Raw genomic sequence first — 25,081 nt, forward strand, 5'->3', positions numbered from 1 at the left:
TATTTCCACAGCAAAACCCCTCAACCCTTCCCCTTTCCCCTGACTGCATGCAAGTCGCCCCCTGCATACCCACAACCCCCGATCTAAATTTGCTCTAGCCCAAAAGCACGCCAAACACCTTTCCCGCATGCTCAAGCCCTGTCCGTTTAAAAAATATTTTTTTCCATCCCTCCCCGTCTTCAAATCGGGCTCCCTTTCTCCTTGCCCCTTTTCACTTCGGACACCCTATACCTCTTGGGTCCAAATTTTTAAACATCAAAATTTCGGGCCTCAAACATCTCACTCCCAAAACATTTTTTTTTTTTACTTTCCCATCCTCCTTCCCTCTTCCCTCTCTCTCTCTTCTCCTTTTCCTCTCTCCTCTCTCTCCCTCCCACACCAAATATTATATATATTATATATATTTTATATATATATTATATAATATATATTATATATTTTATATAAATATAACCCGGGGTCACTGGAGTAAATGGGGAGGAGTAAACAGAGAGAAAGGTCATGGGTAGGAAAACGTTTGCTTTAAACACGACCAGAAAGGCGGTTTCTAAAACCCCCCTTTTCCCCCGTGGGGCTTACCCCTGCACCTGTACCCTCCTATCACTAATTCTAACCTCCTTATCACGTGGGCCCCCGTTCACGGGGGGCGGAACACCCCCCCTGATCACTGTTTCTTCCACCTTTTCCCCCCCCTTTTCACGTGTTTCTAAAAACACCTTTTACGTGTTTTTTTAAAAACCCTTTTCAGGGGTTTCCCAAAAACCTTTTTACGTTGGTTTCTAACACCCCCCTTTTTACGTTTTCTAACACCCCTTTTCACCTGTTTCTAACACACCTTTTCACGTGTTTCTAACACACCTTTTCACGTGTTTCTAACACACCTTTTCACGTGTTTCTAACACACCTTTTCACGTGTTTCTAACACACCTTTTCACGTGTTTCTAACACACCTTTTCACGTGTTTCTAACACACCTTTTCACGTGTTTCTAACACACCTTTTCACGTGTTTCTAACACACCTTTTCACGTGTTTCTAACACACCTTTTCACGTGTTTCTAACACACCTTTTCACGTGTTTCTAACACACCTTTTCACGTGTTTCTAACACACCTTTTCACGTGTTTCTAACACACCTTTTCACGTGTTTCTAACACACCTTTTCACGTGTTTCTAACACACCTTTTCACGTGTTTCTAACACACCTTTTCACGTGTTTCTAACACACCTTTTCACGTGTTTCTAACACACCTTTTCACGTGTTTCTAACACACCTTTTCACGTGTTTCTAACACACCTTTTCACGTGTTTCTAACACACCTTTTCACGTGTTTCTAACACACCTTTTCACGTGTTTCTAACACACCTTTTCACGTGTTTCTAACACACCTTTTCACGTGTTTCTAACACACCTTTTCACGTGTTTCTAACACACCTTTTCACGTGTTTCTAACACACCTTTTCACGTGTTTCTAACACACCTTTTCACGTGTTTCTAACACACCTTTTCACGTGTTTCTAACACACCTTTTCACGTGTTTCTAACACACCTTTTCACGTGTTTCTAACACACCTTTTCACGTGTTTCTAACACACCTTTTCACGTGTTTCTAACACACCTTTTCACGTGTTTCTAACACACCTTTTCACGTGTTTCTAACACACCTTTTCACGTGTTTCTAACACACCTTTTCACGTGTTTCTAACACACCTTTTCACGTGTTTCTAACACACCTTTTCACGTGTTTCTAACACACCTTTTCACGTGTTTCTAACACACCTTTTCACGTGTTTCTAACACACCTTTTCACGTGTTTCTAACACACCTTTTCACGTGTTTCTAACACACCTTTTCACGTGTTTCTAACACACCTTTTCACGTGTTTCTAACACACCTTTTCACGTGTTTCTAACACACCTTTTCACGTGTTTCTAACACACCTTTTCACGTGTTTCTAACACACCTTTTCACGTGTTTCTAACACACCTTTTCACGTGTTTCTAACACACCTTTTCACGTGTTTCTAACACACCTTTTCACGTGTTTCTAACACACCTTTTCACGTGTTTCTAACACACCTTTTCACGTGTTTCTAACACACCTTTTCACGTGTTTCTAACACACCTTTTCACGTGTTTCTAACACACCTTTTCACGTGTTTCTAACACACCTTTTCACGTGTTTCTAACACACCTTTTCACGTGTTTCTAACACACCTTTTCACGTGTTTCTAACACACCTTTTCACGTGTTTCTAACACACCTTTTCACGTGTTTCTAACACACCTTTTCACGTGTTTCTAACACACCTTTTCACGTGTTTCTAACACACCTTTTCACGTGTTTCTAACACACCTTTTCACGTGTTTCTAACACACCTTTTCACGTGTTTCTAACACACCTTTTCACGTGTTTCTAACACACCTTTTCACGTGTTTCTAACACACCTTTTCACGTGTTTCTAACACACCTTTTCACGTGTTTCTAACACACCTTTTCACGTGTTTCTAACACACCTTTTCACGTGTTTCTAACACACCTTTTCACGTGTTTCTAACACACCTTTTCACGTGTTTCTAACACACCTTTTCACGTGTTTCTAACACACCTTTTCACGTGTTTCTAACACACCTTTTCACGTGTTTCTAACACACCTTTTCACGTGTTTCTAACACACCTTTTCACGTGTTTCTAACACACCTTTTCACGTGTTTCTAACACACCTTTTCACGTGTTTCTAACACACCTTTTCACGTGTTTCTAACACACCTTTTCACGTGTTTCTAACACACCTTTTCACGTGTTTCTAACACACCTTTTCACGTGTTTCTAACACACCTTTTCACGTGTTTCTAACACACCTTTTCACGTGTTTCTAACACACCTTTTCACGTGTTTCTAACACACCTTTTCACGTGTTTCTAACACACCTTTTCACGTGTTTCTAACACACCTTTTCACGTGTTTCTAACACACCTTTTCACGTGTTTCTAACACACCTTTTCACGTGTTTCTAACACACCTTTTCACGTGTTTCTAACACACCTTTTCACGTGTTTCTAACACACCTTTTCACGTGTTTCTAACACACCTTTTCACGTGTTTCTAACACACCTTTTCACGTGTTTCTAACACACCTTTTCACGTGTTTCTAACACACCTTTTCACGTGTTTCTAACACACCTTTTCACGTGTTTCTAACACACCTTTTCACGTGTTTCTAACACACCTTTTCACGTGTTTCTAACACACCTTTTCACGTGTTTCTAACACACCTTTTCACGTGTTTCTAACACACCTTTTCACGTGTTTCTAACACACCTTTTCACGTGTTTCTAACACACCTTTTCACGTGTTTCTAACACACCTTTTCACGTGTTTCTAACACACCTTTTCACGTGTTTCTAACACACCTTTTCACGTGTTTCTAACACACCTTTTCACGTGTTTCTAACACACCTTTTCACGTGTTTCTAACACACCTTTTCACGTGTTTCTAACACACCTTTTCACGTGTTTCTAACACACCTTTTCACGTGTTTCTAACACACCTTTTCACGTGTTTCTAACACACCTTTTCACGTGTTTCTAACACACCTTTTCACGTGTTTCTAACACACCTTTTCACGTGTTTCTAACACACCTTTTCACGTGTTTCTAACACACCTTTTCACGTGTTTCTAACACACCTTTTCACGTGTTTCTAACACACCTTTTCACGTGTTTCTAACACACCTTTTCACGTGTTTCTAACACACCTTTTCACGTGTTTCTAACACACCTTTTCACGTGTTTCTAACACACCTTTTCACGTGTTTCTAACACACCTTTTCACGTGTTTCTAACACACCTTTTCACGTGTTTCTAACACACCTTTTCACGTGTTTCTAACACACCTTTTCACGTGTTTCTAACACACCTTTTCACGTGTTTCTAACACACCTTTTCACGTGTTTCTAACACACCTTTTCACGTGTTTCTAACACACCTTTTCACGTGTTTCTAACACACCTTTTCACGTGTTTCTAACACACCTTTTCACGTGTTTCTAACACACCTTTTCACGTGTTTCTAACACACCTTTTCACGTGTTTCTAACACACCTTTTCACGTGTTTCTAACACACCTTTTCACGTGTTTCTAACACACCTTTTCACGTGTTTCTAACACACCTTTTCACGTGTTTCTAACACACCTTTTCACGTGTTTCTAACACACCTTTTCACGTGTTTCTAACACACCTTTTCACGTGTTTCTAACACACCTTTTCACGTGTTTCTAACACACCTTTTCACGTGTTTCTAACACACCTTTTCACGTGTTTCTAACACACCTTTTCACGTGTTTCTAACACACCTTTTCACGTGTTTCTAACACACCTTTTCACGTGTTTCTAACACACCATAATATCAATAATCCACTCATAAATTTATTTACTATTGTTTTCAATTTCATATTCATCGCAGGAACTTAAGCCAGGCTTGCAGCTTGGCCGCTCGCGAGCTGGTACTTGGAAAAACCCTGGACCAAACTGCTGTCAACAAACGACACACTAGACACATCACAGGCGACGTAAACAGATTATGACGTCACGTACGCCCCCAAGGGAGGCAGCGTCATCTGGTGGAGAAGCGCCATGCGTGACGTATCGCAGCCAACACTTACGTCGTAGCGAACAACGTCGAGAAGAACGGGATCTGAGAATAAAGTACGTCAGGCTCGTTAGAATAAAGCATAAGGTATACGAAGTGTAGAAGGAGCGGTGTGCACAGACAACGTGTGTGTGTGTGGACGTTATGCTAGAAGCAGAGCGCAAGAGGCGGGGAATGAGGTGTGCAAGAGACCAATACGCATCGTGAGCGGAATGCAGGGAGACGAGGCGCTATGCAAAGATCCCTGTTTAAAGAGCAGTGTGTGTGTGGGGAGGAGGAGGAGAGTGAGGCCAGCTGTGCGCCGAGTGGACCCTGCAAGACAGGAGTGTGGAAGAGAGGCGTCCACGCCACCCTGGTTTCCCGTCAGACGAGAGTGAGTGCCACAGATCTTCGTTGGTCCTACAGGATAGAGGAGGGGGAGGAGTAGTGGCTGGTGGTGGTGGTGTCCACCCTCTGCCATCACGTCCATGACGAATTCCCCTTAACCCCCAACCCCAACCCACTCCTCCAGGGCGTCGCAGGACAAACGCAGACGAATGAGGACATTTCCGAGAAAACCTTTGACACTGTCATCCCTTGTGAAGGTATATGAAGTAAACAAAGAGAGAACCTACCCGAAGGAGGAATGTGATGCATTGGTACTTGTACTAACGAAATGCACGAAGTTTTAACGTGCAGGTCGAGGGCTCGTGATGGCCTCTGCCAAGGGGGTAATGTCCCCGGTGCCGGAACTGGGAACTCTCTACCCTGGGGTCGTCCCTACTGTCAGAACAAGGACTTCTCTACCCTGGGGTCGTCCACGTTGCCAGGCCCGCAGACACATGCGTATGGAACGCCAAGTGATCTCCATCCCCTGTGGGATTCCTGGAACGCCAAGTGACCTCCCTCCCCTGTGGGATTCCTGGAACGCCAAGTGACCTCCTTCTCCTGTGGGATTCCTGGAACGTCAAGTGACCTCCATCTCCTGTGGGATTCCTGGAACGCCAAGTGACCTCCTTCTCCTGTGGGATTCCTGGAACACTAGCGGGGCGGTATTGCTGGGGTGGTTCGGGAGGCACTGTAGTGGTGATGTAGGAGACAAGAAGGAGTAGTGGGAGTGATGGAGGGGACATGGAAAAAAGGGGAGGTAGAGGACCTTGGAGGTAATATACAGACAGCCAAATGACTGCTCGTTGCCTCCAAATAGAAGACGCTTTTGAAGGGGGTGAGGGGGGAATCTTCTGCTCTCCCGACACAGACGAGGGTATGAGGGAGGGCCGTAAACATTCAGCATGGAAGGGCCAGGTGTCGGGTCCACACACGGACCCTACTCCACCCCACCCCCAGAGGCGAGGGGTCTTTTACACCCCCGCCTGAAAGCAGCGTCGGGTCGAAGTTGAAAACGCACTGGAGGGAAGAAGAAAGAAGAGTTGGGAGAGTTTAGAGAGAGAGAGAGAGAGAGAGAGAGAGAGAGAGAGAGAGAGAGAGAGAGAGAGAGAGAGAGAGAGAGAGAGAGAGAGAGAGAGTGGGGTGTGGGGTTGTGAGTACACTGTTGGAGAGGGGAATATGGGGTACAGCCCAGTACACAGAGGTGTGGGGATGGGGTAAATATACAGTGACATACAACACATACAGTATACAGTATCTGTACATACAGTGACATACAACACATACAGTATACAGTATCTCAACATACAACATGCAGCATCTCGACATACAGTAACATAGAACATATACAACACATACAACATACAGTATCTCAACATACAACACATACAACATACAGTATCTCAACATACAACACATCTAGAGGCAAGTGATAATCGATGTGACGTCAGCTCTTTTACGACTGGCGCAGTGGGGGTACGACCTTGACCCTTGCTGGTCGTCCTGGTCGTCCTGGTCGTGTGTGTGTGTGTGTGTGTGTGTGTGTGTACCGGGTAGGTGAGTATGCTTGAGGTGTATCTATCGAAGCAATCTATCGATAGAGAGGTCCTAAATAAATGCAGCAAGTATGAATTATATACATGTGTATATATGTTTATGTCTGTGTATGTATAAGTATATATATATGTACACGTTGAGATGTATAGGTATATATATGTGCGTGTGTGGACGTGTGTGTATATATACATGTGTATGTAGGTGGGTTGGGACATTCTTTCGTCTGTTTCCTTGCGCTACCTCGCTGACGCGGGAGACAGCGACAAAGTATAATAAATGAAATACATATATATATATATATATATATATATATATGTTTCACTGGGGGTTTTCAGAACCAAATCGCATCATCACAACCATGTACAAGCAGGTGTTGTCTTCACAAGCAATGGTGAAAGGTTGTAAATTATTTTGGTCGTCTGTCTGGCAAAGTTTCATAACCCCAGTCTCTGGCGCTTGGCTGGAACAAACACTAAGGGGTTAAAGCTGTGTGGTTGGTACAACCGGTTGTAAATCACTGGTTGGTTATCACCAATGGTTGTAAATCACTGCGTGGTTACCACAACCGGTTGTAAATCACTGGTTGGTTATCACCAATGGTTGTAAATCACTGCGTGGTTACCACAACCGGTTGTAAATCACTGTGTGGTTACCACAACCGGTTGTAAATCACTGCGTGGTTACCACAACCGGTTGTAAATCACTGTGTGGCTATCACCACTAATTGTAAATCAGTGTGGTTATCACAACCAGTTGTAACTCCCTATCTAGTTACCACACCCACCTGTAACTCATATGATGTTATTACAACCAACTCTCCCAGCATGTGATCATCACAACTAAGTGTAACTCACAAAGTGGTTACCTCACTATGGAGTTACAACATGCAGCTGTAACTCATTAAGTGGTTATAAAAAAAACTCACTACGTGTTTATAACTCACTATGCGGTTATAACAACTCACTACGTGGTTATAACAACTCAACACATGGTTATAACAACTCAGCACGTGGTTATAACAACTCAGCACGTGGTTATAACAACTCAGCACGTGGTTATAACAGCCTAGCACGTAGTTATAACAACCCAGCACGTGGTTATAACGATACAGCACGTGGTTATAACAACCCAGCACGTGGTTATAACAGTCTAGCACGTGGTTATAACAACTCAGCACGTGGTTATAACAACCCAGCACGTGGTTATAACACCACGTGGTTATAACAACCTAGCACGTGGTTACAACAACCCAGCACGTGGTTATAACAACCTAGCACGTGGTTACAACAACCCAGCACGTGGTTATAACAACCCAGCACATGGTCATAACAACCTAGCACGTGGTTATAACAACCTAGCACGTGGTTACAACAACCCAGCACGTGGTTATAACAACCCAGCACATGGTCATAACAACCCAGCACGTGGTTATAACAACCCAGCATGTGGTTATAACAACCCAGCACATGGTCATAACAACCCAGCACGTGGTTATAACAACCTAGCACGTGGTTATAACAACCCAGCATGTGGTTATAACAACCCAGCACATGGTCATAACAACCCAGCACGTGGTTATAACAACCTAGCACGTGGTTATAACAACCCAGCATGTGGTTATAACAACCCAGCACGTGGTTATAACAACCTAGCACGTGGTTATAACAACCCAGCATGTGGTTATAACAACCCAGCACATGGTCATAACAACCCAGCACGTGGTTATAACAACCTAGCACGTGGTTATAACAACCCGGCACGTGGTTATAACAACCCAGCACGTGGTTATAACAACCCAGCACGTGGTTATAACAACCCAGCACGTGGTTATAACAACCCAGCACGTGGTTATAACAACTCGTCACCATTCGCTATACGTTACAAGGTCCCCCACCACTGAAGTAGCTCCACTTTATACGAATAAAGTGAGTTCCATTCACTGTATAATCTCCCCCCCCCCGACTACTTATACACTGGTACCGCCACTGTCATACACTGGGTGATCATGTGTACTGGTGATCAACCAGATTAATATGATGATGATAATCACCACGGCAGATCATGTGATTAAAGGTCATTGCCGATAATCGCTCTGTGTGTGTGTGTGAGAGAGAGAGAGAGAGAGAGAGAGAGAGAGAGAGAGAGAGAGAGAGAGAGAGAGAGAGAGAGAGAGAGAGAGAGAGAGAGAGAGAGGCCTTACTAATGAGGGGAAGAAAAGAATAAGAAATGTCACAAACACATAAATCAGAACGAATATATATATATATATATATATATATATATATATATATATATATATATATATATATATATATATATTCCTCATTAATGAGTATATACGAGATGAGGAACACCAATATGGAGGACTTGAGAAGGTGAGTGGTATTTCTCCTTGACCTCATGTAGATAAGAAAACTTTATCTGAAAATGTTTCTGAATGGAAAACAACACCGCCTTTGGGTCACCAAATTGATAGAACGCTGTGTTCTACTGTGGTACTACCACACAACCCTGGGTTCTCCTGTGGGAGTACCACACAACCCTGGGTTCTACTGTGGTACTACCACACAACCCTGGGTTCTACTATGGGAGTACCACACAACCCTGGGTTCTACTGAGGGAGTACCACACAACCCTGGGTTCTACTGTGGCAGTACCACACACCCCTAGGTTCTACTGTGGCAGTACCACACAACCCTGGGTTCTACTGTGGCAGGAGCACACAACCTTTGGTTCTGCTGTGGTAGGACCACACAACCCTGGGTTCTACTGAGGTAGTACCATACAACCCTGGGTTCTACTGTGGCAGGACCACACAACCCTGGGTTCCACTGTGGTAGGACCACACAGCACAAGGTTCAACTGTGGTAGGGCCATATACCACAGGGTTCCACTGTGGTAGTACCACACATCCTGTAACATGGGAACTCAGGGGAGGGTGTTGGTGTTGTGTCTGGGGGTGCGTTTAGGGGGAGGGGGTACATGGTACAAGGCACACAGGTCCCCGGAGAAGGAAGAGTTGTGAATAAAGTAAGGGGGAGGTTAGGAAGGGGAGAATGATGCATCTGGTCCCGAGGGAGTGGCAAGGGGGAGGGAAAGTGTTCCTGTTCCAGGGGTGTGGGATGGGGACTAGTGTACCACGTCTTGGGGAGTGGGATGTGGACTAGTGTACCACGTCTTGGGGAGTGGGATTGGAGTTCTAGTGTACCGTACCTGGCCCTGTGTTTCTTCCCCTCCACGTTCACAACGGTACAGTCCTCAAACACAACTGTACAGCCCTCAAGCACGACGGTACGACCCTCAAGCACGACCCATGAGCAAGGCGGTACGACCCCTTGCTCATAACGACCCAGCCTTAGACTTAAGGCCACCCCCTTTTCTTCCATCCATCCTGCCCTTAAGATACATTCCATCACAACCACTATATACATTTCCTCAACCCCAGACTAACCTGGCCTAAGTCAATGGTGACAGAAGACGTAAATAAGTCTATCTTAGCTCCGGGTTGGCAAATGGCTCCTTATCTTTCAACTGTTATATATATATATATATATATATATATATATATATATATATATATATATATATATATATATATATATATATATATATATATATATATATATATATAAATATATAATACTTTATGATTATAGAAGTAAGAGCGGAACACGATATTTAGATATTATACTATATTGAACGGTATCAAAAATAGTAAGCTATATATCCACGAATATAGGGGGTTAATTAAAGTAGAAGTACGTAATACATTTGTTAATATATCAACCTAACCTATGGAAGCCTGGCTTCACCTCCCTATCAGTTAAGATTTTAAGACTGTCAACATTCTAGTCTGTTACGTAATAGTAATGTTTGCCTTCAATGAGCTGGAAAGAACACGTTTTCTGTAGACCTGATTCAGGAACAGCCAAGCCTCTCCCTAACTATTATATTTTCCAGTAATTCACTAATACATATATACTATTCTATACCCTTTTTAGGTGTGATATTCTATTATCTTCTAAATATGTATATTCTAAATAGTTTATCGCGTGCGCTGTAGGCAGAATACAGTTAAAAACAGCTTACTATTACACTCACTCATGACCCTACGTATGGGGGAGTTGTACACTCGTGGGTCCCCATCTCTTGTACTGTACGGGGAGGGAGTTCTAAACTCGTGGGGCTCCATCTCTTGTACAGTACGGGGAGGGAGTTCTACACTCATGGAGGTCCCATCTCTTGTACTGTACGGGGAGGGAATTCTACACTCGTGGGGCCCCATCTCTTGTACTGTACGGGAAGGGAGTTCTACGTACACTCGTGTGGTCTCATCTCTTGTACTGTACGGGGGAGGGAGTTCTACACTCGTGGGGCCCCCATCTGTACATTCTCTACTATCATAGAACTTCTCAAACTTGTGTATGCAGTAAGTTCTTCAACACGTCTTCCTCCCCCTACCATCTCCTCTTTTTCTCCGGCCACTTTCTCCTTTTTTCCCGTGGCATTCCCTCCCTTTCTCCCTCCCCTGAACACCCCCACACACCCCACTCCTATCTCCCCCTGCCATCCTTCTTTCCTTCTCTTGTTCTTCATGTCTTCACCATAGTCGATCTCTCTTTCCTCCTAATCTTTCTCAACCTATAAAATAATTTCCTTCATTTTCCTTTATTTTCCCTCTTCCTTTTCCTTCTTCCTCCTCCTTTTTACTCGTTTTCCCCTCGTCTATATCTCCCCTGCTATGCTGCAAACTCTGGTTTTCCTTCCCCTATCTACTATCTATCATCCTCCACTTCTTTCCCCCAACTCTTCACTCGCTCATGTTTCATCCTCCGTCATGTCTTGTCTCTATCACCCTCGTGTCTCTCACAGTCTCCCCCTGTGTCTCTCTATCACCCTCGTGTCTCTCACTCTCTCTCCTGTGTCTCCCTATCACCCTCGTGTCTCTCACAGTCTCCCCGTGTGTCTCTCTATCACCCTCGTGTCTCTCACTGTCTCCTATGTGTCTCTCTATCACCCTCGCGTCTCTCACAGTCTCCCCCTGAGTCTCTCTATCACCCTCGTGTCTCTCAGTCTCCCCTGTGTCTCTCTATCACCCTCGTGTCTCTCACAGTCTCCCCGTGTGTCTCTCTATCACCCTCGTGTCTCTCAGTCTCCCCTGTGTCTCTCTATCACCCTCGTGTCTCTCACAGTCTCCCCCTGTATCTCCCTATCACCCTCGCGTCTCTCACAGTCTCCCCCTGTGTCTCTCTATCACCCTCGTGTCTCTCACAGTCTCCCCGTGTGTCTCTCTATCACCCTCGTGTCTCTCACTGTCTCCCCTGTGTCTCCCTATCACCCTCGCGTCTCTCACAGTCTCCCCCTGTGTCTCTCTATCACCCTCGTGTCTCTCACAGTCTCCCCCTGTATCTCTCTATCATCCTCGTGTCTCTCACAGTCTCCCCCTGTGTCTCTCTATCACCCTCGTGTCTCTCAGTCTCCCCTGTGTCTCTCTATCACCCTCGTGTCTCTCACAGTCTCTCCTGTGTCTCCCTATCACCCTCGTGTCTCTCACTGTCTCCCCTGTGTCTCTCTATCACCCTCGTGTCTCTCACAGTCTCCCCCTGTATCTCTCTATCATCCTCGTGTCTCTCACAGTCTCCCCCTGTGTCTCTCTATCACCCTCGCGTCTCTCACTGTCTCCCCCTGTGTCTCTCTATCACCCTCGTGTCTCTCATTGACTCCCCCGAGCTCACACATCTCCCCCTACGTCTCCTCCCCCGCCACACCCTGTGTCTCCCCCACCAGCCAAGGGAACCAATTCCTCCCTTATTATTTACTGGTGTATTGGGGTGGCATCTGACGCACCACCCGGTAGCTTCTGCCACCCAGTAACCCCTGCCACCCAGTAGCCCCTGCCACCCAGTAGCCCCTGCCACCCAGCAACCCTGCCAACCAGTAGTCCTGCCACCCAGCAGCCTTGCCACCCAGTAGCTCTTGCCACCCAGTAGCCCCCTGCCACCCAGTAGCCCCCTGCCACCCAGTAGCCCCCTGCCATCCAGTAGCCCCCTGCCACCCAGATCACCTCTTTGAATACCATGATGATTAACATCAATATTGACCCTACGGTACCATAATCACTGATTAACAACACCAATCAGGTCACCGATTACCCTAATCAGCATAATCAGAGTCCTTCTCTTTCCCAACCTAACCTAACCTAACCTATCCTCACTTCAATGTAATCAACCTAACCTAACCCAAATGTAACCCAACCAATTCACACCTAACCTAACCTATCCTCACTTCAATGTAATCAACCTAACCTAACCCAAATGTAACCCAACCAATTCTCACCTAACCTATCCTATCCTCACTTAAATCTAACGTAACCTAACCTAACTTTGAACATTTCTACAGAGGGTTCCTCGCCTCTATGTATAAGAAGAGGTCATGTATATATGCTAATTTACCCCACATTATGTATAAATGATTACCAGATCTACAGTACTAAATTACCTAAAGGTATACAGTATCTAATTACCTTAAGGTCCACTAATAACAGAGGTCAGACACACGGAATCTTTACATTAGATGTTTATTTTTGATAATCTGTTCCTTCGCTCGCTTATATGGGTGATATACGCCCTTATTATATATCTATATTAGGAGTGATATATGTCATTATCATACGATCGTTAAAGTAGTTAAGGTAATTTTGGATGTCGTAGATCAGGGTCTGCAGTGGGCGAAGGCGTGGACCCTACCCACAGCTGTGACCTAGCCGCCCATCGTAAGATTCGAACCGAGCCCCCAGCGGATTCATGAGTACTGAGGCTGACCACAGGTACACTGTTAACGGTAACGGACGCGTGGCAACGGTGGGGGTCAGGTGGATTAACGGTGCTCTACCCGCCTTGGTCTGTTGTAACGGGTCGCCCTGACCCTAATACACCGGCATTCCCCGCCCACCCACCCACCCATTCCCTGCCCACCCACCCATTCACTACCCACAGGGGGCTAACACCTCCACCCACTGGTATCTGGGGCCTAGCACCTCCACCCACTGATATCCGAGGCCCAGCACCTCCACCCACTGATATCTGGGGCCCAGCACCTCCACCCACTGATATCTGGGGCCCAGCACCTCCACCCCACTGATATCCAGCCCCCAGCACCTCCACCCACTGATATCCGAGGCCCAGCACCTTCACCCACTGATATCCGAGGCCCAGCACCTCCACCCACTGATATCTGGGGACCAGCACCTTCACCCACTGATATCTGGGGCCCAGCACCTTTTCCCGTTGGTATCTGGGGGGCTAGGAAGACAACATGCGTTCTAAATGAAAGATTATAATTATCTAAATATAAAGACGACTTTTGAAAAACCAAAGGAGGAGAGAGAAGTGATGATAAGACGAGGAATTGTGTTATTGATAGAAGGTGGAGCTGTGGTTCCCCACGACCCTACACCAACACATAACCCACCTACATCTGAGCACCACCACACAACCCACCTACATCCCTACACCAACACATAACCCACCTACATCCCTACACCAACACACAACCCACCTACATCCCTACCCTACATCAACACACAACCCACCTACATCTGAGCACCACCACACAACCCACCTACATCTGAGCACCACCACACAACCCACCTACATCCCTACACCAACACACAACCCACCTACATCTGAGGACCACCACACAACCCACCTACATCCCTACACCAACACACAACCCACCTACATCCCTACACCAACACAACCCACCTACATCTGAGCACCACCACACAACCCATCTACATCCCTACACCAACACACAACCCACCTACATCCCTACACCAACACACAACCCACCTACATCTGAGCACCACCACACAACCCATCTACATCCCTACAAAAACACACAACCCACCTACATCACTACACCAACACACAAACCCACCTACATCCCTACACCAACACACAAACCCAAAAATCCAGTGTGTCTTTAGCTCTATCATGGGTGACCAACACCCGCTTCGAACCCGGGTTCCCTGAACAGGGCCATCTAGCTGGTCTTGCTCGAACAAGCACCTCCTCCTCCTCCTCCTCTTCCTCCTCCCCCTCCTCTTCCTCCTCCTCCTCTTCCTGATCACCACCATGTCCCTCCTGAACTACCTTCTCAAACTACAGGAACAAATTGCCCTTCGTGTCGTAAGGTCCTTAGAGTGGGCCACATACCACTCGTCATCCACCAGCCATCTCCTCCACTCACCTTCCAGCCACTCAGCCAGGACCAAGAGGGTGAGGGAAGGGGGGGGGGGGGGGGCCTGCAAGGTCACCACTACCACACCTGACCTGACCTGACCTTACACCACCTCGACCCCGTCCGGTAGGGTCAGCCCACAAGGGGGGAGGAGTGGGGGGGGGGCCTCGTCGGCTGGGGCAAGGCCAAGACGCATCCGCGTGCGCGTAAAACACCACTACGCCCTTTCCTGCCCTACGCACTACGCCCAACGCTACGCGGGCAGGCGTATCTGACCTACGCACTACGCCCAACACTACACGGGCAGGCGTATGGGCCTTGCGTCACGGCACATCGTTTCCTTCATCCTACACTCCGTATTATGAGGTAGCCAAGACCTTAGCAACACTGCTACAACATACACTACCCCAGGCTGGGACTTTAGCAACACTGCTACAACATACACTACCCCAGGCTGGGACTTTAGCAACACTGCTACAACATACATTAGCCCAGGCTGGGACTTTAGCAACACTGCTACAACATACATTAACCCAGGCTGGGACTTTAGCAACACTGCTACAACATACATTACCCCCAGGCTGGGACTTTAGCAACACTGCTACAACATACATTACCCCAGGCTGGGACTTTAGCACCACTGCTACAACATACATTACCCCCAGGCTGGCACCTTTGCACCACTGCTACAACATACATTACCCCCAGGCTGGGACTTTAGCAACACTGCTACGAAAACATACCTGGAAAGAGAAGAAAAAAATTATTACAAAAATTCCCTGCAAGAATTTATATAAAAATACAACTGTATTAAAGATTAATACAATATATGCCAATGGCTGTAAAGCATAGGCCAGTTTCACTATGGCGACGAACACCGTGGCAGAGAGAAGAGCGAGTGGTGACTTGATCACAACACCTACATACTGAAAACAATCTGATGATGTAGATTGTGAACTGTTCTCCCACTGATGTTGGGAGAGAACAACCAGAGAACATAACCTGGAGAGAACAACCAGAGAACATAACATGGAGAGAACAACCAGAGAACATAACCTGGAGAGAACAACCAGAGAACATAACATGGAGAGAACAACCAGAGAACATAACCTGGAGAGAACAACCAGAGAACATAACATGGAGAGAACAACCAGAGAACATAACCTGGAGAGAACAACCAGAGAACATAACATGGAGAGAACAACCAGAGAACATAACCTGGAGAGAACAACCAGAGAACATAACATGGAGAGAACAACCAAAGAACATAACATGGAGAGAACAACCAGAGAACATAACATGGAGAGAACAACCAGAGAACATAACCTGGAGAGAACAACCAGAGAACATAACATGGAGAGAACAACCAGAGAACATAACCTGGAGAGAACAACCAGAGAACATAACATGGAGAGAACAACCAGAGAACATAACCTGAAGAGAACAACCAGAGAACATAACCTGGAGAGAACAACCAGAGAACATAACCTGGAGAGAACAACCAGAGAACATAACATGGAGAGAACAACCAGAGAACATAACCTGGAGAGAACAACCAGAGAACATAACATGGAGAGAACAACCAGAGAACATAACCTGGAGAGAACAACCAGAGAACATAACATGGAGAGAACAACCAAAGAACATAACATGGAGAGAACAACCAGAGAACATAACATGGAGAGAACAAACAGAAGAAATAACAGAGGACATAACATGAAATTAAGCGAAAAACTTAAGAGAAAATGCAAATAAGTACTTTAATATGTAAATGAGTACATGAAGACGTAAATGAGTACTTGAAGACGTAAATGAGTACTTGAAGACGTAAATTAGTACTTTAATATGTAAATGAGTACTTGAAGACGTACATGAGTACTTGAAGACGTAAATGAGTACTTAAAGACGTAAATAAGTACTTAAAGACATAAATAAGTACTTTAATAGGTAAATGAGTACTTGAAGACGTACGTGAGTACTTGAAGACGTACGTGAGTACTTGAAGACGTACGTGAGCACTTGAAGACGTAAATGAGTGCTTTAATATGTAAATGAGTACTTGAAGATGTGAATAAGTACCTTCAAAGTATACGAGTGGTGGATGATTAGAATGTTTACGAGATAGTGAACGTGGAGGACATACAGAAGTGCAAACAACAGAGAGATAGAGAGATAAGGGAGGTACTAGAATTCTCCCTCCACCAGTACAGCACAAAGAGGTATTCACAGACAGGTAATTAACATACAGGTAATTAACAGACAGGTAATTAACAGACAGGTAATTAACAGACAGGTAATTAACAGACTAGACAATGACAGACGTTCCTGTCATTACCCAAGCAGGGAGGCCAAACTACAGATGACCTACTACGACCTCTTAGCGTTTCCTGTCCGGGATCTAGAGGTCGAACCACCGCTGAAAAGGTCAAACCGACTGGCCACGACCCCCCCCCCCCCACACACATGGCTCTCCCGTCCCACACACTGCAGCCACCAGCCCCTCCACACACACACACACACACACACACACACACACACACACACACACACACACACATATCTCTTTTCCGTCACCAGCAACCTGTGCCATCTTCTGTCCCATCTCCTCTTCCATGCAGGATACCTCAGATATTCCATTCTGTCGGTCACTGTCGTTGGGTTGGGGTGGGTGTCACTGCTCCCGGCACTGCTCTCGTCACTGTCGGACCCTCGTCTGGTGTCCACGCTCACTGCTGCCCCTCCTCCTCAAAGGGAAAACTCCCACTGACCAATTGGTCTTCCTCCTCTTCTTTTACCACCGGTAACGAGGCTAAATAAGGACTCGTTACTGGCAAAAGGATAGGTGGCCGACCCCCTTCGTTAGCAGGGTTTAGTGCATAGAATAACAAACGCCTAATTAGGGCTGAGGTGGGGGGGGTGGGGGGGTGAAAGAATGGGGAGAAGGTTCACCAATTATGCCACTGTGTGTGTGTGTGTGTGTGTGTGTGTGTGTGTGTGTGTGTGTGTGTGTGTGGACAAACTGCGTTGCATCTTCCTCCCTCGTACGTACGTACGTACGTACTAAGCTCCCCCCACCAGCCCCTTCCCCAAGATCCCAACAGCATCCTGGGACATTAGAGGGAATTACTGGCTTTTTATCTCAAGATAAGAGACGGCGACGTCATCCCACATACATACACAACACACCCCACCCACTGCACGCCCACCCGCCCGCCACCCAGTCCTGTAATCTTCCCTTATGAAGACATGCAAAAACCAGATCCCTAATTACATATTTTGGTCCCGAAGTGGGGGAAAAGATTCTCTCTCTCTCTCTCTCTCTCTCTCTCTCTCTCTCTCTCTCTCTCTCTCTCTCTCTCTCTCTCCCACCACCGCCAGCGCCCCACTCGTTGCTACGCCCATCCCTACCTGGCGGGGGTCACCTTCACCCTCTGAACGGGCGGCGTAGGTACCGCCCACACGCCCACCTACAAACACCCACCCTGCGTCAGGCCACGCCCGCGTGGGATGCCAACATTATCCGAAGACACTGTTGCAGTCTCGAGACATTAGAGCGATGGTTCGAGAGAGGCTTCCGTGGTGTAGTGGTTAGCGTTGCTTGACTATGAATCACGTGCGGGCACGCCAGGGAAAAATGGTATGGGGTTCGAATCTTGGGGCAGGGCTGTTGGGTGTTCATCCTCCCCTTAGAGTTTGGTGATAAAAAGGTACTTGAAGTTGTTCATCATTCTCTTGAGCACGACGGTACGACCCTTGAGCACGACGGTGCGACCCTTGAGCACGACGGTACGACCCTTGAGCACGACGGTACGACCCTTGAGCACAACGGTACGACCCTTGAGCACGACGGTACGACCCTTGAGCACAACGGTACGACCCTTGAAAACGACGGTGCGACCCTTGAGCACGACGCTGCGACCCTTGAGCACGACGGTACGACCCTTGAGCACGACGGTGCGACCCAAGTGCACTTTCGTGTAATAATCACATCATCAGGGGAGACACAGGAGAGAAATAGAACTGTCAGTTGATACACAACGAAGAGATGTAGCTAGGACGCCATTTGGGTGCGTTGGGCGTTTAAGTATAATAATAATAATAATAATAATAATAATAATAATAATGATAATATATATAGACTACTACTTGCCTTAGGAGTTCCGTCTACATATGAAGCACCGGCAGCGCTCAGGAAAGCAGCCACGTCCACCGCCATACGCTATGTTTCGTTACGTTTCTTTTCGACAAATCTGGCGACACACACACACACACACACACACACACACACACACACTAGACGTATCTACCAGCAATACATCATATCCTGGTGGCCATTTATGATACAAAAGATGTATTACAGGAGTAACTTCCTGTACCCTGATATAGCCACCTTCCGCTGAAGATCTCCCTAACAACAACAACAACAAAAATATCTTCAACGAAGCGCAAACAACACTTCAAAAAAACATGACCTTGCGGTTTGGGATGAGGTGAGGCTCGCACGCTAGGTACGTGCATCATGACGCTCGAGGAACGAGTCTACAACTGTTTGTTTACTATGAGGGGAGGGGTGAGAGGGGTCGGGGAGAGGCCTGACTGACTACATTGCCCTGTGTTCTGTACCGTTGTGCTTAACGACGGTACAGACAGATCCGATGGTACAGTCCTTGAGTACAACGGTACAGTCCTTGGGCATGACGGTACGGCCATTATACACGACGGTACGGTCCTTGAGCACGACGGTGCGACCCTTGAGCACGACGTACGACCCTTGAGCACGACGGTGCGACCCTTGAGCACGACGGTGCGACCCTTGAGCACACTGGTACGACCCTTGAGCACAACGGTACGACCCTTGAGCACGACGGTGCGACCCTTGAGCACGACGGTGCGACCCTTGAGCACGACGGTACGACCCTTGAGCACAACGGTACGACCCTTGAGCACGACGCTGCGACCCTTGAGCACGACGTACGACCCTTGAGCACAACGGTACGACCCTTGAGCACAACGGTACGACCCTTGAGCACAACGGTACGACCCTTGAGCACGACGTACGACCCTTGAGCACGACGCTGCGACCCTTGAGCACGACGCTGCGACCCTTGAGCACGACGGTACGACCCTTGAGCACAACGGTACGACCCTTGAGCACGACGCTGCGACCCTTGAGCACGACGGTACGACCCTTGAGCACAACGGTACGACCCTTGAGCACGACGCTGCGACCCTTGAGCACGACGGTGCGACCCTTGAGCACGACGTACGACCCTTGAGCACAACGGTACGACCCTTGAGCACGACGTACGACCCTTGAGCACGACGGTACGACCCTTGAGCACAACGGTACGACCCTTGAGCACGACGGTACGACCTTGAGCACGACGGTGCGACCCTTGAGCACGACGGTGCGACCCTTGAGCACGACGTACGACCCTTGAGCACGACGTACGACCCTTGAGCACGACGGTGCGACCCTTGAGCACGACGGTACGACCCTTGAGCACAACGGTACGACCCTTGAGCACGACGCTGCGACCCTTGAGCACGACGGTACGACCCTTGAGCACAACGGTACGACCCTTGAGCACGACGGTACGACCCTTGAGCACGACGCTGCGACCCTTGAGCACGACGGTACGACCCTTGAGCACAACGGTACGACCCTTGAGCACGACGGTACGACCCTTGAGCACGACGCTGCGACCCTTGAGCACGACGCTGCGACCCTTGAGCACGACGCTGCGACCCTTGAGCACGACGGTGCGACCCTTGAGCACGACGCTGCGACCCTTGAGCACGACGGTACGACCCTTGAGCACAACGGTACGACCCTTGAGCACAACGGTACGACCCTTGAGCACGACGCTGCGACCCTTGAGCACGACGGTACGACCCTTGAGCACGACGGTGCGACCCTTGAGCACGACGGTGCGACCCAAGTGCACTTTCGTGTAATAATCACATCATCAGGGAGACACAAGAGAGAAATAGAACTGTCAGTTGATACACAACGAAGAGATGTAGCTAGGACGCCATTTGGGTGCGTTGGGCGTTTAAGTATAATAATAATAATAATGATAATATATATAGACTACTACTTGCCTTAGGAGTTCCGTCTACATATGAAGCACCGCAGCGCTCAGGAAAGCAGCCACGTCACCGCCATACGCTATGTTTCGTTACGTTTCTTTTCGACAAATCTGGCGACACACACACACACATCTGACGGCCAAGGTCAAGGATGTTGAGCAGCCTCTCTCTCTTCTCTCTCTCTCTCTCTTCTCTCTCTCTCTCTCTCCTCTCTCTCTCTCTCTCTCTCTCTCTCTCCTCTCTCTCTCTCTCTCCTCTCTCTCTCTCTCTCCTCTCTCTCTCTCTCCTCTCTCTCTCTCTCTCTCTCTCTCTCTCTCTCTCTCCCTCCTTCCGTCGCCTCACACTGGAAATGTGTACCAATAGGGTTCCAGGAGCTTTCCACTGGCATGACTGATTGTTAAACGTGAAGAAAACGCCCGCCATTTTTGTGGTAAAAAGTGTCAAGTTCTTTAATGATAATCATTATGGGAGGGAAGGAAGGAAGGGAAGGAGGGAGGGAGACAAGCCGCCCATCACCTCCCACGCCCACGCCCTCGGTAATGACTGGGTTGTGGGCACTTACCTGTGGGGGGGGGGACTGTGTTGGGGGGTTTCGGGCGTGGTGGGAGGGTCAATAATAAGATATTGGATCTCGAGTAATGGTCGTACTACTGAAGTTTTCGAATACCAGGCGAGATAGCGTCACTAAACCAGCGAATCCTGCGAGGGAGGGGGAAAAAAAATCTCTAACTCCCGACGAGCGAGAAAATGATACACAGGACGTGGGAGTGTGGGGTGTGCTGCCGTCTGGCGGCGCGGGGCCGCACTACAACTCACACCCAGGCCTGGAAGCTTCCTCAGAGATACGTGAGGCAGAACGTAACACGCACACGCCCCTTCCCCCAACCCTTACTCTACCCAGCGTCGTATGCCAAACTCCCCTTCCTCCTCCTCCTCCTCCTCCTTTTCTCGTGTGTGTTTCAAGGTCTGTCTGTCTGTCTGTCTAGCCAAATTACAGCCCATCATGATGACGCTAAGTAGCATGACGCCTTCATGACAAGCGCGTGGCACTCATGACACAGTATGACGTAAGACACATCCCCTCGCCTACTATACCAGCACTGTGCTACCCCTTAAGGCGACGACACCACAATGAATACACGAATGACATCTACGTATGACGTAGTGAGGTTGACCCCCTATCAAGCATAACCCACATGACACCACGGTTGGCATATGACAGAATGCAGACCCGCTGGCTGCTGCTCTTCAATGACGTAATAATTTACGCTTATTGGATGATGAAATCACACACCTCGCCTGTGGACACCTGGCGCGGTCGGTGACACTCCCTGTGTCCCAAAAGGAAGCGAGAGTCAATGAGCACGGGCGGCGGCCACGCCCACACAATTAACACCATCGACGTGGTCGACCACCACCTGCCTCATACATATGCATGGGGCGTCAATGAAGGCAGGCCATCATGGGGGCTGCGCCTGAACACGTCCGTCGTCTGCCATGAGACGCAGAATCAACCCTGCCTTCCAAGGACGCCCCGTGGTATTAAGCCATCACCGTGAGACCTGCTTCTTGTCACACTTGCCGCTCCCGCACCGTCAGGAGCATCATGCCCTGGGCCACAGGTACGCCCTAGCCTTCAAAGAACATTATGGGATGTTGTTCGTCTGTCTGTGCACACACACACCCCCTCTCTGTTCATCACCATTGTAACAAATCGTGACCAAAGCTGAACATTTGCTAAAAATAAAATAATTATGACAATATAGAGTGTATGACACCCCCCCCCCCATACTGATGAGGGATGTCAAGGACAGCATGACATGACAGGGCCTCTGTCACGCCCCCTTACGGACCGTATGGCCCGAGATTGGGGGGGGGGAGGGGGGTGGGGGGCGATCTATAACCCCCCACTTCTCCTACACTTCCCCCGGAGTCTTTCACGGCCAAGGTCATCCTATCGACCGCCAGAGAGGCGAGGGGTGGCGCTTGCGTTCCCCCCCCGGTGAGTGAGTGAAGGGGGGGGGGGGGAAGGGGGGGGGGAGTGGTGTGTGTGTGTGTGTGTGTGTGTTTGGAGGGAGGGAGGACAGCCATAGGAACCAACCACACAACCCCCCCTTCCACAGTGTGGGGGACGGGCGAAGGGGTTGGGGGTTGGGGCGGGGAGGTTCCTGTAATTCCCACAGTGCATTGCTGTCACGTATCATCATACATTACTGGTATTTAAAAAGGGAAAATGTATTTATTCATTTTTTTTCTTTTAAGTATTTTTAAGCCTTCAAACATTCTCGTTTGGATCTAAAGGTTGGGGGTGGGGGGGTGTGGTCTGTGTACCTACGTACGTGTACGTATCTTTATCTAAGAGAGAGAGAGAGAGAGAGAGAGAGAGAGAGAGAGAGAGAGAGAGAGAGAGAGAGAGAGAGAGAGAGAGGGGGGGTCGCAAGCATCGGGCGTGGTCGGGTCGGGTCGGGTCGGGTCGGTAGGGGGACACACACACACACACACACACACACACACACACACACACACACACACACACATCTGACGGCCAAGGTCAAGGATGCTAGAGCACGCCTCTCTCTCTCTCTCTCTCTCTCTCTCTCTCTCCCTCCTTCCGTCGCCTCACACTGGAACATGTGTACCAATAGGGTTCCAGGACGCCTTTCCAGGCCTTCCAGTCCTTAAGGGCTATACCCTTTCCAGGGTGATGACTGGCCCCAGTGTGAGACGTGTGGTGAGTCTGTACATGGCACTGGTGATGTGGTTTTCGTCCGGGTTTTTATAATAATTATTTCTGTATTCCCATGATAGATTGTGACAGTCGTATTTGCTCGCGTGTGTTGAACACACGTGATCACTGATCTATTTGGCTTGCCTGGTTCTTGTTGGGTTATGTGTATATGTCGAGACGGGGTTTTGACCTGATGACGAGAAAGGTGCGAGTGTGTGTGTGTGTGTGTGTGTGTGTGTGTGTGTGTGTGTGTCGTATGTGGGGAGTGACTGTCGTGTGTGTGTGTGTGTGTGTGTGTGTGTGTGTGTGTGTGTGTGTGTGTGTGTGTGTGTGTGTGTGTGTGTGTGTGCGTGTGTCATTATTATGAAATGACTAAAAAACAAATATGTCTCCCTATAAATGTATATAAAACAATGACACTTTCACGTTTCAAAGGTTTCCCATTACGTCAGAGGGGGGCGGGCAGCGGGAACCCCTCTGACGTCACCACCAACGGTCGCCAAAGACGGCGTTGCCAAACGTTTTGCGTACATAGAGATGCCTTTAACATAGGTGACCATAGATACGTCGACTTTCAAGTCGCCGAGGGACACACCAACACCTCAGGTGGAAGAAAGTGCTTTAATATGCACGCGGGAAAGCCACAGCTCTTCCTAAGGAATTCCGAAGGCAGTAGACCTTCTACAGTAACACCAGTGGTGACCTGATTTCGTATATCACCAGTGGTGACCTGGTCACGTATATCACCAGTGGTGACCTGGTCATGTACATCACCAGTGGTGACCTGGTTGTGTATATCACCAGTGGTGACCTGGTCATGTACATCACCAGTGGTGACCTGGTTGTGTATATCACCAGTGGTGACCTGGTTGTGTATATCACCAGTGGTGACCTGAGCTATTGGTTATCTGAATGACCCCCTAACCTCACCTGGCCACGCCCCCGGCTGGGCCACGCCCCATCTCACGATAAGGCTTATCTATGTAAGGTCTATAATCTTACTGACCGAATTAAACTCCCTCCCCCGTACAGTACAAGTGATCACGTGTAGAACTCCCTCCCCGTACAGTACAAGAGATGGGGCCACACGAGTGTAGAACTCCCTCCCCCGTACAGTACAAGAGATGGGGCTCCACGAGTGTAGAACTCCCTCCCCCGTACAGTACAAGAGATGGGGCCCCACGAGTGTAGAACTCCCTCCCCCGTACAGTACAAGAGATGGGGCCCCACGAGTGTAGAATTCCCTCCCCGTACAGTACAAGAGATGGGGCCACACGAGTGTAGAACTCCCTCCCCCGTACAGTACAAGAGATGGGGCTCCACGAGTGTAGAACTCCCTCCCCCGTACAGTACAAGAGATGGGGCCCCACGAGTGTAGAACTCCCTCCCCGTACAGTACAAGAGATGGGGCTCCACGAGTGTAGAACTCCCTCCCCGTACAGTACA

General features: G+C 48.1%; 1 protein-coding gene across 5 annotated transcripts in view; it reads right to left on the reverse strand.

The window, feature by feature from the left end:
* LOC139750999 (uncharacterized) overlaps positions 1-25,081 on the reverse strand; it is a 221,989-nt gene that overhangs the window by 71,904 nt on the left and 125,004 nt on the right. The gene's annotated exons all lie outside the window — the stretch shown is intronic.

Source organism: Panulirus ornatus, chromosome 10, assembly GCF_036320965.1.
Source record: "Panulirus ornatus isolate Po-2019 chromosome 10, ASM3632096v1, whole genome shotgun sequence".
NCBI classification, from domain to species: Eukaryota; Metazoa; Arthropoda; class Malacostraca; order Decapoda; family Palinuridae; genus Panulirus; species Panulirus ornatus.